The sequence below is a fragment of the Palaemon carinicauda genome, chromosome 18, assembly GCF_036898095.1.
Source record: "Palaemon carinicauda isolate YSFRI2023 chromosome 18, ASM3689809v2, whole genome shotgun sequence".
NCBI classification, from domain to species: Eukaryota; Metazoa; Arthropoda; class Malacostraca; order Decapoda; family Palaemonidae; genus Palaemon; species Palaemon carinicauda.
Window position 1 is genome coordinate 51,539,971 of NC_090742.1, and position 12,177 is coordinate 51,552,147.

General features: G+C 47.6%; 1 non-coding gene across 1 annotated transcript; it reads left to right on the forward strand.

Annotated features, from left to right (window-relative positions):
- Positions 1–721: 721 nt before the first annotated feature.
- On the forward strand, positions 722–927 carry LOC137658058 (small nucleolar RNA U3). The gene has a single exon (XR_011047244.1). It is a non-coding gene; the product is annotated as a small nucleolar RNA U3 (small nucleolar RNA).
- The last annotated feature ends 11,250 nt before the right edge of the window (positions 928–12,177 follow it).

Sequence of the window (12,177 nt, forward strand, 5' to 3'; positions counted from 1 at the left end):
ACCTCCCTGCGTCCAGATTGCAATCGAGACGGACGTCAGTGAGGCGATACAAGGCACGGACATCCACCAGGAGGAAAGGATGTCTGAAGTGTCCATGGATACAGAGAAGGATCTCCTTAGGGACAATCCCGAGGAAGAGACTACTCTACCTCCCGAAGGAGAAGAAGAAGTTGAGTTGTCGGAAGTGGGGGAGTCCCTCCCACCCGTGCCGGCACTAGAGCCGACACCATTTACATCTTCAGCTCCTACTCCTCCATTAGATGCCATGAGCCAGGCAGTTTTGGCTCATATTACTTCATTAATGGAAAATTTTTGCAAACAAGGCGAAGAAAGGGAAGCGAAGCTCAAAAGAGAGCTCCGTGAAGCACGGATCACCACCTCCCGAGGGTCTTACAAGCAACCCAGAGTTCTAGACCTGCCATCCTGCTCTGAGACTAATCCCTAGAGGTATGCGGAGTATATGCCGATTACCAACGGCAAACTCGACATCTCAGAGAAGATGGGAGCTGTCCCCCTAGACGGCATTCAGTTCTGGCCGAGCTTCAACTCCTACCCTAACTGCTTTATTCGACTGAAGCATGAGCCAGCGTCAAAGGAGGAGACGGAACCGAAGGAGGTCATGGTTTTCGACCACGACAAGGCTTAGGCTCTCTTGCCAAGCAGCCTGAAGAAGGCGGGTTATACTAACTCGAAAGTGTCTGCATTAAGCAAGAAACACCCTATGATCATACTACATAGGATCAATTCTATAGTGTGATTGATGAGTTTAAGTCCAAAACTCGGAACGAGTTCAACCACGATGACGAGTTTGAGTGTCGTCCTCTGAGGGGGAAGCAGCTCTTGAGTATTTACTTACTCCTGAGCATTGAAGACTGTTCCCTCATGGGCTCGCCCTTGAGTGGAGGAGGACGTCACAGGCCGAGTGGCTGAGCTCCAATCCAATATGGATCCTGTGTTTTTCTTTAAAATTCCATAAAAAAAAATACCTTTCTTGCTCCTGTTTCCAGAACCTTCCCCTTTACGTCGAAGGCATTCCAGGCTGTTGCCAAGGCAGTTGAGGCAGGCAAACCATGCCCTGCACTAGAGGAGTGTAGGCCTCTGTCGTTAGCCCTGCCAATGGATAAGAAGGAATGGAAGGAAGTTCACCTAACCTTCTCAGTAGGTAAGCTAAATGCAGATATCACGAGACGACAGTTCACCGAGAATCTCCCTAAGCTGTCAGACTTTCTCTTGCGTAGGGAACAAGAGACGAAAGAGAGGCTTACCACCTCCCTGTCCCTGCAGAACTGCATTGAGATGTGTTCGGGCCACAAAGGCACCCCAGACATGCTCACAGTCCTGGCCAAAATGCATATGGCCACCTTAGTGAAGGACTTGTACACCTTCATGAAGGCTAGGAGAGCCTGTAGAGAGTTTGTGTTTGCTGCTGCAGCAGTCAAACACAAACCCAGGAAGCTGATTTCTTCCAACATCTGGGGTAAAGGCCTCTTTCCGAGTAAAACGGTCAAAGAGATAGTCGAGAAAGCCACCACGTAGAATAGGAACCTTCTCCAGAAGTGGGGCATCTTTTCAAAGAGGAAGTCTTCCCCGGATGTGGGCCCCCAACCTACACGGAAGTTGAAGAAGCCAAGACTACCCTCTTGGCCTGCCCAGCAACATTCTACAGTCACCATGACCACGGTGCCCCAAGTGGTTGCTCAACCACAGACCACATTCCAAGTGGTACATCAACTGCTGGTTGCCCAGTCACCAGCGTTCAACCCAGGGTTTGAGAGGCACACCACTACCTTTCGTCCGAAAGGAAGAGGTTCCCATCGGGGCTCCTCAAGACACCCATCTCGAGACAGGGGAGGACGCGATCAGGGGGGCAAACCCTCCGGACATCCTAAGCAAAGAGATGCTTCAGGTAGGAGAGAGGCTCCAACACTTTCGGGATCATTGGACCTTCGATCCCTGGGCCCACAGCCTAATAAAAAATGGACTAGGATGGAAATGGACCAAGTCTTCACCGTCATTTCCTCAATTCTTCCAACACTCCACCCCCTTATTGGAAGAATATGCCTTAGAACTCTTGAGCAAGAAGGTTATAAGGAAAGCAAAGTCCATCAAATTCCAGGGAAGGCTGTTTCGTGTTTCCAAGAAGGACTCAGACAAACTCAGAGTCATTCTGGACTTGTTGCCACTCAACAAGTTCATCGAGAACAACAAGTTCAGGATGTTAATCCTTAAACACATAAGGGCCCTGTTACCGAAAGGGGCGTACACAGTCTTAATAGACCTGGCAGATGATTATTGGCGCCTCCCAGTCAGCCGCCCCCTCTCCTCCTACCTAGGATTCAAGTTACAGAGGATAAAGTATGTCTTCAGAGCCATACCCTTTGGACTAGACATAGCCCCAAGGATCTTCATGAAACTTGCAGACGCAGTCGTACAACAACTACGTCTAGAAGGTGTTCAGGTACCAGCGTACCTGGACGACTGGCTGGTGTGGGCAGCATCCAAGACTGCTTGTCTGCAAGCATCCAAGAAAGTGATCCAGTGCCTGGAACATCTAGGATTCAAGATCAACTTCAAGAAGTCTCGACTCTCTCCAGCTCAGGAGTTTCAATGACTGGGAATCCAATGGAACTTGAAGTCACACCGCCTCTCCATTCCCCCAAGGAAGAGGAGAGAGATTGCGGGGTCTGTCAAGAGACTATTGAAATCCGACAGGATCTCAAGATGCCAACAGGAAAGAGTACTGCCTCTCTCCAGTTTGCAGCAGTAACAGACCCAGTGCTAAGAGCACAGCTGAAAGATGCGTCAGGAGTCTGGAGAAGATACGCTCGAAGAGATCTACAAAGACCGATACCGACCTTACTACGATCACTTCTCAAACCGTGGTCAAAGGTCAAGAGCCTAACAAGGACCGTCCCCTTACAACTACCTCCCCCATCGGTGACCATCCACATGGATGCCTTGACGGACTGGACTTGGTCATCCCTGTGCAAGACATTTCACATCAATATTCTGGAGGCCATGGCAGTCCTGCTGACAGAGAAGAAACTATCACCTCACAGATCAGCCCACATCAGGCTGGTCTTGGACAGTGAAGTGATAGTGAGATGTTTGAACCGACAAGGCTCGAGATCGCCCCATATCAACCATATGATGTTAGCCATCTTTCGTCTAGCAAAAAAGAAGAGATGGCACTTATCAGCTGTTCACCTACAAGGCTTCCGCAATCTGACGGTGGACGCTCTATCCAGGCTATAGCCGATAGAGTCAGAATGGTCCCTAGATGCAGGCTCATTCTCCTTCATCTTGGGACAAGTCCCAGAACTGAAGATCGACCCCTTCGCGACGAGCGACAAGAAACTACCTCGATACATAGCCCTGTACGAGGATCCTCTGGCAGAAGCGACGGACGTCATGTCCCTTGATTGGAATGCTTGGAACCGGATTTACCTGATCCCTCCAACCAATCTCCTGCTGAAGGTCCTCAACAAGCTGAGATCCTTCAAGGGAACTACAGCACTGGTGGCCCCCAAGTGGCCCAAGAGCAATTGGTTCCCTCTGGTGATGGAACTGAAGCTGAGGCTGGTCCCTCTACCGAACCCAGCTCTATCTCAACTGGTTCAGAAGTCGACTGTCTTCGCTTCATCATAGAGAACCCAAAACCTTCATCTCATGATTTTCTCACCTTGGCGGTAAAGAAAGATTGATCTCAAAAGTCAGTATAGACTTCTTAGAAGAATACAAGTCAAAGTCAACCAGAAGACAATACGAATCGTCTTGGTGAAGGTATATTACTTTCGTTAAAGCAAAAAGGCCAAGAGCAATCTCAATAGACTTCTGCTTGTCATTCTTCATCCACCTTCATGAACAAGGCTTGGCTGTCAACACGATAACTTCGTGTAAGTCAGCCTTGACTAGACCTCTTCTATACGCCTTCCAGGTGGACCTGGCGAATGAAATCTTTAACAAGATCCCGAAAGCATGCACTAGACTAGACCTGCAGCCCCTCCGAAGCCCATTTCATGGTCTCTGGACAAATCTTGCACTATGCTTCAGCCTTGAACAATGAAGATTGTTCTCTTAAGGATCTAACCCAAAAAGTGATTTTCCTGTTCGCTATAGCCTCAAGGGCTAGAGTTAGTGAAATAGTAGCCCTATCAAGAGACGAGGGCCATATTCAGTTCACAGAAGCGGGATAGCTGAATCTCTCTCCTGATCCTACCTTTCTCGCCAAGAACGAGCTACCCACCAAAAGGTGGGGTCCCTGGAGAATCTGCCCTCTGAAGGAAGATGTCTCTCTATGTCCAGTAGAATGTCTAAAGGTCTATCTTCGAAGAACTTCAGACTTCAGGGGAGGACAGGTCTTCAAAGGGAAAACCTCAGGATTAAACCTATCCCTAAAACAGCTGAGGGCGAAGCTCACCTACTTCATTCGCTGAGCGGATCCTGACAGTACACCCGCAGGCCATGATCCGAGAAAAATTGCTTCCTCACTGAACTTTTTTCAGTATATGGACTTTGAGCGTCTTCGCTCTTACACTGGTTGAAAGTCCTCTAGAGTGTTTTACAAACATTATGCGAAACAAGGGCATGAACTCAAACTTTATGTGGTGGCGGTAGGTAGTATAGTGACATCTGTCGTCTAGTGCTGCAATAAACAGTGAATTGATTGGGACTCTCAATTCAGGTGAAAAGATGTTGACTCTTTCTAGTGCAATATCCTTTTATGTGAGTGTCACTCTGGTGACACTAAGACTGTTCAATTTTCAGGTGAAGAATTATACAAATGACACTTGTGCCATGTGTACATTGTACACAGTGTCGATGGTATCCAACATTTACAGTAAGATTATCTTGATAATTTTATCAATTATTATGAGTGGCATTAACCCTTTTCTTCCCTTTCAAGTAGAAAAACATTGTTTGTATAGGTTGAATGTATAATTCTCCTTTATATTTATTACACATGTTACCCCATTTTACTCATTTAACTTAAATAAATGAATAAAAATGTGTAATTGAATCTTATTTCACCCCATAAGTAGCAAAATAAAAAGTAGCCGGAGTTCTTTGACTTATTTTCCTAAGTAAAATTCCTACTCATTGTACTGATACATAGAAACAAATAGATCTGATCGATACTTACATTTGTTCCTACACGTATACAAACCTTGAAGCTTTTTACTGTCTCGCAAAGACACTTCCCTGCAGGGGGCAGGAAGGCCTAACTTTGTTCCATGATTAGTGGTAGTGACGTATAACGGTATCGTTATATCTCTCAATGGTCTGGGTGACCATATAAAAGCTAATCAAAGGTTGAGGCACTTATACAAATCCACAGATACAGTACTTTCAAGTAATTCTCTGGTAAACTTCTATCAGGACGACATGGCTTGAGCCCAAAAAAACGGATTTTGAAGCAAAGCCAAAAATCAATTTTTGGGTGAGATGGCCATGTCGTACTGATGGACCCACCCTCCTTTTTTTAGAAAAGGCTTAGGTAATAATCCCTCCCGAAACTACTATATCTGTAGCACCAAACTCAATGCTACAAGGAATGGGCGCCATCTTGGAGTCCTGTAATAGTAGGGGAGGAAGGGTAACCTTGATAACGGCTCCCCTTCAATTTCTCCACTCTTCCCCCTCAAAGCGAAAACGCTATTCGCAGGGAAGATTGCCATGTGTCATATCAAGATATACGTCCCCTGATATTATGCAATATCCTTAAGAAAAATTTTAAGGATACTTGCGCCAGAAGTTGGAATTCTAGAGACCTACGGTCAATTCTCTGGTAGTATCACTGTAGCTAAATATCCCTTAGAAAGCTGCCAATAGGAACCTTCCATCAGGACGACATGGCCATCTCACCCAAAAATAGATTTTTTGCTTTGCTTCAAAATCCGTTATATATATATATTGTAAGGACATTGAGACAAGCGTCACCAAGATCAACTGATACTTTATTCAAATGTGCGTGGGAGTATATTACAAGGTGTGGACGGAAAGGTAGGATGGCGCTGACGCCAAATCAGATTGAATTGCCCGCCAAAATATATGTGTTTTCTTACACTTACAAATATACGAATTATGAGTTAACAGAAACATGTAATGACATAATACATATGTCAAAATGTAGCTCTGATAGAGCGTAATACATATACATGGGAAACCACGGTGTGGCGAAAGGAGAATTCAAATAAATAAACAGTTTGTTGATTTTCTGGACGACAAGGGAGCGGTGTCCTTACAAGTACTCCCCCCCCCCCCAGACATCGGGCGGCGTAGAGGGCTGATGATCAATCTTCGTATCTTTTCGGGCCTTCGGAGGGTTCCTCTTGTTTTTGAACGGAGGGGCGCATCGGCGGTCGCCGTAAGGATCTCTTCCTTTTGTCATCGTTTGATGATTTTTCTTTCGTTGGGCGCCTTGTTTTGAGGTGGCACTCTGGATCTGCCAAGTCCGGCGGAGGTGGTGTTGCTTCCTTCGAGAAACGCTGGTTTCACGCGGTCTATTGAGATCCAGTCCTCTTGGCCATGGACGTCGAGAAGGAAGGCTTTCGTTGTCTTCTTAATTACCCGGTAGGGGCCTCGATAAGGTCTAGTTAGTGGTTGTCGATGAGCGTCGACACAGACGAAAACGTACCTGCAGTCATCCAGGTTTTTTGGGTTGAAGTGCTTGGTTCTGTCCTGGTAAGTTTTGAGACATGGCCTGAACTTCCTGGCGATGTCCCTTAGGTGATCCAGCTGCGTGTCGTCGGTTGATGAGGGAAAGAATTCGCCAGGAACTGCGAGCGCCTCCCCGTAAACCTTTTCGGCGGGCGAAGGTTCGCCGTCTGCGTGAGGGGCGGTGCGAAGGCCGAGGAGTACCCAAGGAAGTCGTGATTTCCAGTCCCCGTCGGTGCAGCTCGCCATCAGGGACGCCTTGAGGGCGCGGTGAGTTCTTTCGACCATGCCGTTTGCCGCGGGGTTGTATGCCGTGGTGCTGTGGAGCGTCGTCCCCATCAGGTTCGCCAAAGCGAGCCATATTTCTGAGAGGAAAGCGGGGCCTCTGTCTGTCGTGATGTCGTCAGGAACGCCAAACCTGCTCACCCAGCTTGACAGGAGGGCTTCGGCGCATGCTTGAGTCGTAGCTTCGGTCATCGGCGATGCCTCCAACCACCTCGTGGAGCGATCGATGATCGTAAGCAGGTAGGGAGCAGATCCAGAAGGGGGCAATGGTCCCACGACGTCGATGTGTATGTGACCGAAACGTCTTTTTGGCTGGGGGAAATCGCCTACCCCCGATTCGGTGTGACGGCTGACTTTGCTTGACTGGCAGTTGATGCATGACTTCACCCATTCCCGGGTGTCCTTTTTTATCCCTGGCCAGCCGAACTTTTCAGACAGAAGGTGAGCGGTGGTGCGTCCTGAGGGGTGTGAAAGTCCATGGATGATATCGAATATTTTCCTTCTGCAGGAGGCTGGTATCCAGGGACGTGGGCGGCCGGTGCTGGTGTCGCAAAGAATAGTTACTCCTGCTGGTCCGAGGGGAATCGCACTTATCTTGAGCGCGGATGGCCCCGTCAGGTGATCCTGTGCTTCTCGGTCGGTGCATTGTTTGGTTGCGAGATTGGCGTAGTCGATTCCCAGGTGGATTGCGTCAATTTCAATCCTTGAAAGGGCGTCCGCGACTGGGTTTTTCTTTCCTAGGACGTAACGTATGGTGCACCCGAATAAGGCGATTGTTGCGAGATGACGTTGTTGTCGGGAGGACCATGCGTCTGTCGATTTCGTGAAAGCGTGTACGAGGGGTTGATGGTCCGTCACGATTGTGAAGGAAGTGCCCTCCAAGATGTGCCTGAAGTGGCGGATGGTGAGGTAGACGGCGAGGAGTTCCCTATCGAAGGTGCTGTATCTTGTTTCGGCGGGTTTCAATTTCTTGCTGAAGAATGCCAGCGGTCGAGGAGAACCATCGATGAGTTGCTCCAGCACAGCCCCACAGGCGACGTTGCTGGTGTCGGTCGTTAGTCGCAGGGGCGCCTTGTCGTCGAAATGAGCCAGGGTGGTGGCATTCGCGAGGGCATCCTTCGTCTGGGCGAATGCCTGTTGCTGGGGCAAACCCCACTCGAGTTTTTTCGCTTTTCCTTTCAGGACGTTGTCGAGGGGTGACAGGGTTTGTGCGATGTTGGGGATGAAGCGCCTGTAGTAATTGACCATCCCCAGGAACTCCTCCTGAAGTTGGCGGATGGTCGTAGGTATCGGGAACTTTCTGATGGCGTCGACCTTGGTCGTCATGGGTTTTACCCCGCACGAGGATACGCGGTGACCAAGGAAATCCACTCCTTCCGCACCGAACGTGCACTTGTCGAAACGTACGACCAGGCCGTTCTCCTGTAGACGTTTGAGGACGGTGCGGACGTGCCTCCGGTATTCCTCCTTAGTTTTCGAGAATATCAGGATGTCGTCGACGTAGCAGACGCAGAAAGGTAGGTCACCCAGAATGCTATCCATTAGTCGTTGGAAGGTCGCCCCGGCGTTGCGTAGACCGAAGGTTGAGTATGCGAAGGTGTAGGATCCAAACGGCGTTACAATGGCAGTTTTCGGGATGTCTTCCGGAAATACGGGGACCTGGAAGTAAGACTTGAGGAGGTACATCTTGGTAAAATACTTCGCGCCGTGCAACGTGTTCGTTAGGTCCTGCATGTTGGGCATGGGCAGCGGGTAGTGATCAGGCGTTGTGATGAGGGTGAGGCGCCTGTATCGTGGCCAGACGACGAGTCGGCGAAGAGGTGAGAAGTTGACATGTCAGTTAAGCTCATCTTACTGCCTTACATGCACCGAAGTGTGGGAGAATCAAAGGCAGGCTCACGCCTAAGGTAACGGAGTATAGAGAAGGTAGCACGGCCGTAATAAGTCCATTAATGGCAAAGCCAAAACCGCTGATGCTACTTCCAACTCCGGGGTCACCAGTTGTAAGGACAGTGAGACAAGCGTCACCAAGATCAACTGATACTTTATTGAAATGTGCGTGGGAGTATATTACAAGGTGCGGATGGAAAGGTAGGATGGCGCTGGCGCCAAATCAGATTGAATTGCCCGCCAAAATATATGTGTTTTCTTACACTTACAAATATACAAATTATGAGTTAACAGAAACATGTAATGACATAATACATATGTCAAAATGTAGCTCTGATAGAGCGGAATACATATACATGGGAAACCACGGTTTGGCGAAAGGAGAATTCAAATAAATAAACAGTTTGTTGATTTTCTGGACGACGAAGGGAGCGGTGTCCTTACAATATATATATATATATATATATATATATATATATATATATATATATATATATAATGGATTTTGACGTAGGAAAAATCTATTTTTGGGTGAGATAGCCATGTCGTCCTGATGGAAGTTCCTTCCGGCAGCTTCCTACTGTATAATATTTCTGTGAGTGATATTACAAAAGAATTACCGTCAAGTATCACGGGCTTCTAACCCCTGGGACGACTATCCTAAGGTATTGTGTATATCAAGGACGTATACATAGATAACCATAGATATCTGCACCCCTAGCAGACTTAACCTAGTTTAGGAATCTAAGGAGAAGGAGAGGTGAGGAGCCATTACATATCCTCTCTCCTCATAGTACTGTCCGTCTCTTATGAATTTATTCCTTTTGTTCACAGGGTTCCTACTGCGATGTAGTTTTTTGGGTGTGCCTTTTTTCAGCCCTTTTTGGAGTAATTCCTTGCATGATGGCTTCATCTTCGTCGTCTAAGTTGAGTACCTTCTTTCTTTACTTTACAGTTTGATTTAGCTGTAACTGCCTTAGATCCCATCGGGGAGTGGTTAATTAACTTTGTTAGGCGAGGAGGGAGCCGGGCACTCCGAGACCAGCTAGCCATTGGGTGCCATGTTGCGTACACAGCCACCCTTTTTATTTCGTGTTCACTAGTCTTTTTTCACTAGTATGACGTTAGCTAGCTTTATTTTGGCATTACGATTACTTGGGCTCTGTTTTGTGTATACTTTTACAATGCATTAATGTAGTTTCAGTTTTAGTTTTGTGTGTGTCGGTCCCGGCTAGCTTAGCTTAGAGAGTGGTAGTTTTGTCGGAGTCGGGTTCGCCGATGGCGATCAGGTCTTTCTTACTGGTCTCATTGGCAGCGGCTTATTTACCCTTAGAGGGTTTTTTCTTCAGTTATACTAGTTTACTGAGCCCCCATGCCTGCTTGCCTTCGATCCCCCGGTTTTTTCAACCTATTAGGCTTAGCCTAGCTCTCATTAGCGAATCCGTTAGTCCGCCATGCTGCATTCCCTCGTGATCTCCCATGCTAGGACTGTACAGTCCATTGGAGCTCCTCTTTGCCGTTACTGGGGGTGGAGCTAGTACTAGTCTATGAGAGTGGTTGCCTGTGCCAGCGTCTTAGGACACCTAGGACGTTAGCAGCAATGCTGTTACCCCTAGCGCAGCGCTGGTACATCTAAGGTACATGCCTTTTGCAATGCCAGTACTTACCGGCTTTGTCGCCAACTATCGACACATTATACTCTTCTATAGTACCTGTACCGGCGATACATCACTGCTTGCGGCAGTGCCACCACTGGCGACACTGCCATCACCTTTGGCAAGATGTTTTCTGTGAAAATCCTTGCCCGTTATCTCCACTGCCCTTAGGCACTTTTGCCTATAACGGCATTGCTGTTACTGGCGGTGGGGTTAGTGCTAGTCAATGGGAGGTGATGTCTGTACCAGTGCCTTGGGGCAGATAAGACATTGGCGGCAATGCTGTTAACCCCTGGCGCTTCCGGTACTTCTGGCAACGCTGATACCTATAGGGCACATGCCTTTCTGTCCTTTTTATCTGAGACCATCTTAGCTAAACTAAGATGGGTTCTCTACTGATTGTAGGTTTATTCAACTACAGACCAACATAAAGACCTAACTCCTTCAACTTTTGAGGCTTCTTTATGTATGCTGGGCCTGGGAGCTCCTTTTACGAAAGGTCTTTTAGGCCCTGCATGGAAATAACCACTACATATGGTTATTGGTTTAATATCAATTTGTCCATTTCCCTATGAGGGTGTGGATTGGATAGATGGGTGATAACTCTATAGGCTAGTTCCCTCTCCTGGGTTTTCCTTAATGGAGGTTATCAATCAGTTGTTATAGCCCTTTGGTTGCTTCTAGACTCTTGCTCATTAATCGATGCGTTGATTGCTTAAACTATTAAGTTTAACCATACTGTTGCCTTCTAATTGGCCATTTCTCTGCAAAGATTTAGGAGTGACGGTTCTTTCCATGAGTATCCCCCCCCCCCCCCCTATTTGGGCTTATAGCAACGGACTTTAAGGAGGCTATTTTTTCCAATCTCACGTCCTTCAATAGGGGAATGGACATTTCGTACGTTATCTCCTCCTTTCTCACCAACTGTAATTACACACAATTTGGGGATTACTATTTCTTCAATTGTCAACATGGAATGTTAATAATCCATTTCTTTCAGCTTTTGGTGACTGTTAGAGAATGTAGTACTCATTTAACCCCTTTTCTCCTTACAGGCGGTGCCTATGCCAGAGATACATGCGAAGTGTCGGAGGAGGAAGGGTCCAGTCTCGTTCTGGGACCATCAGGACTGCAGTTTGTAAGGACCTACTTCACTCTGGATGGGTATTGAAAGATACCTCCGATGACAACCGCGTGTTCTCCCGCGGTCCTTTCGCACATGGGTAAGAGGGTTCAAGGAGACGGTGGAGTTTGATGAAGAACCCTTTCCTTCTGTGGATGATTCTTACTGCCAGAGGTGGATGAGGTAAGTTTGGGAATCATCAAGGATTTAGTGGTTTCTACCACTTTAGCCCCCACGACAACAACGGTCTTCCTGTCTACGGTGACGATTACTTCTTCCGTGACGGGGGCTGTTCCTGCCCTTTTCTCCCCCTCAAGATCTTCTGCGGGGCTCATGGAGCCTTCTTGGTTCCCGAGTACCCCAGTACTTATTGCTAACATGAGAGCCTTCATGGAGGGGAATTAGTATTACCAGCTGATGATGTTCAAGGCCTCTTGTGAAGAGATCCGGGCCTTGAAGAAGCAAGACGAGTCGTTTAGGGATAAGGTCTTGCTCTCCTAGCTACCTTATTGCATGCAGAAGAATCTTTGGAGGTTTACGGCAGACTACACGATATGATTCTCTAAA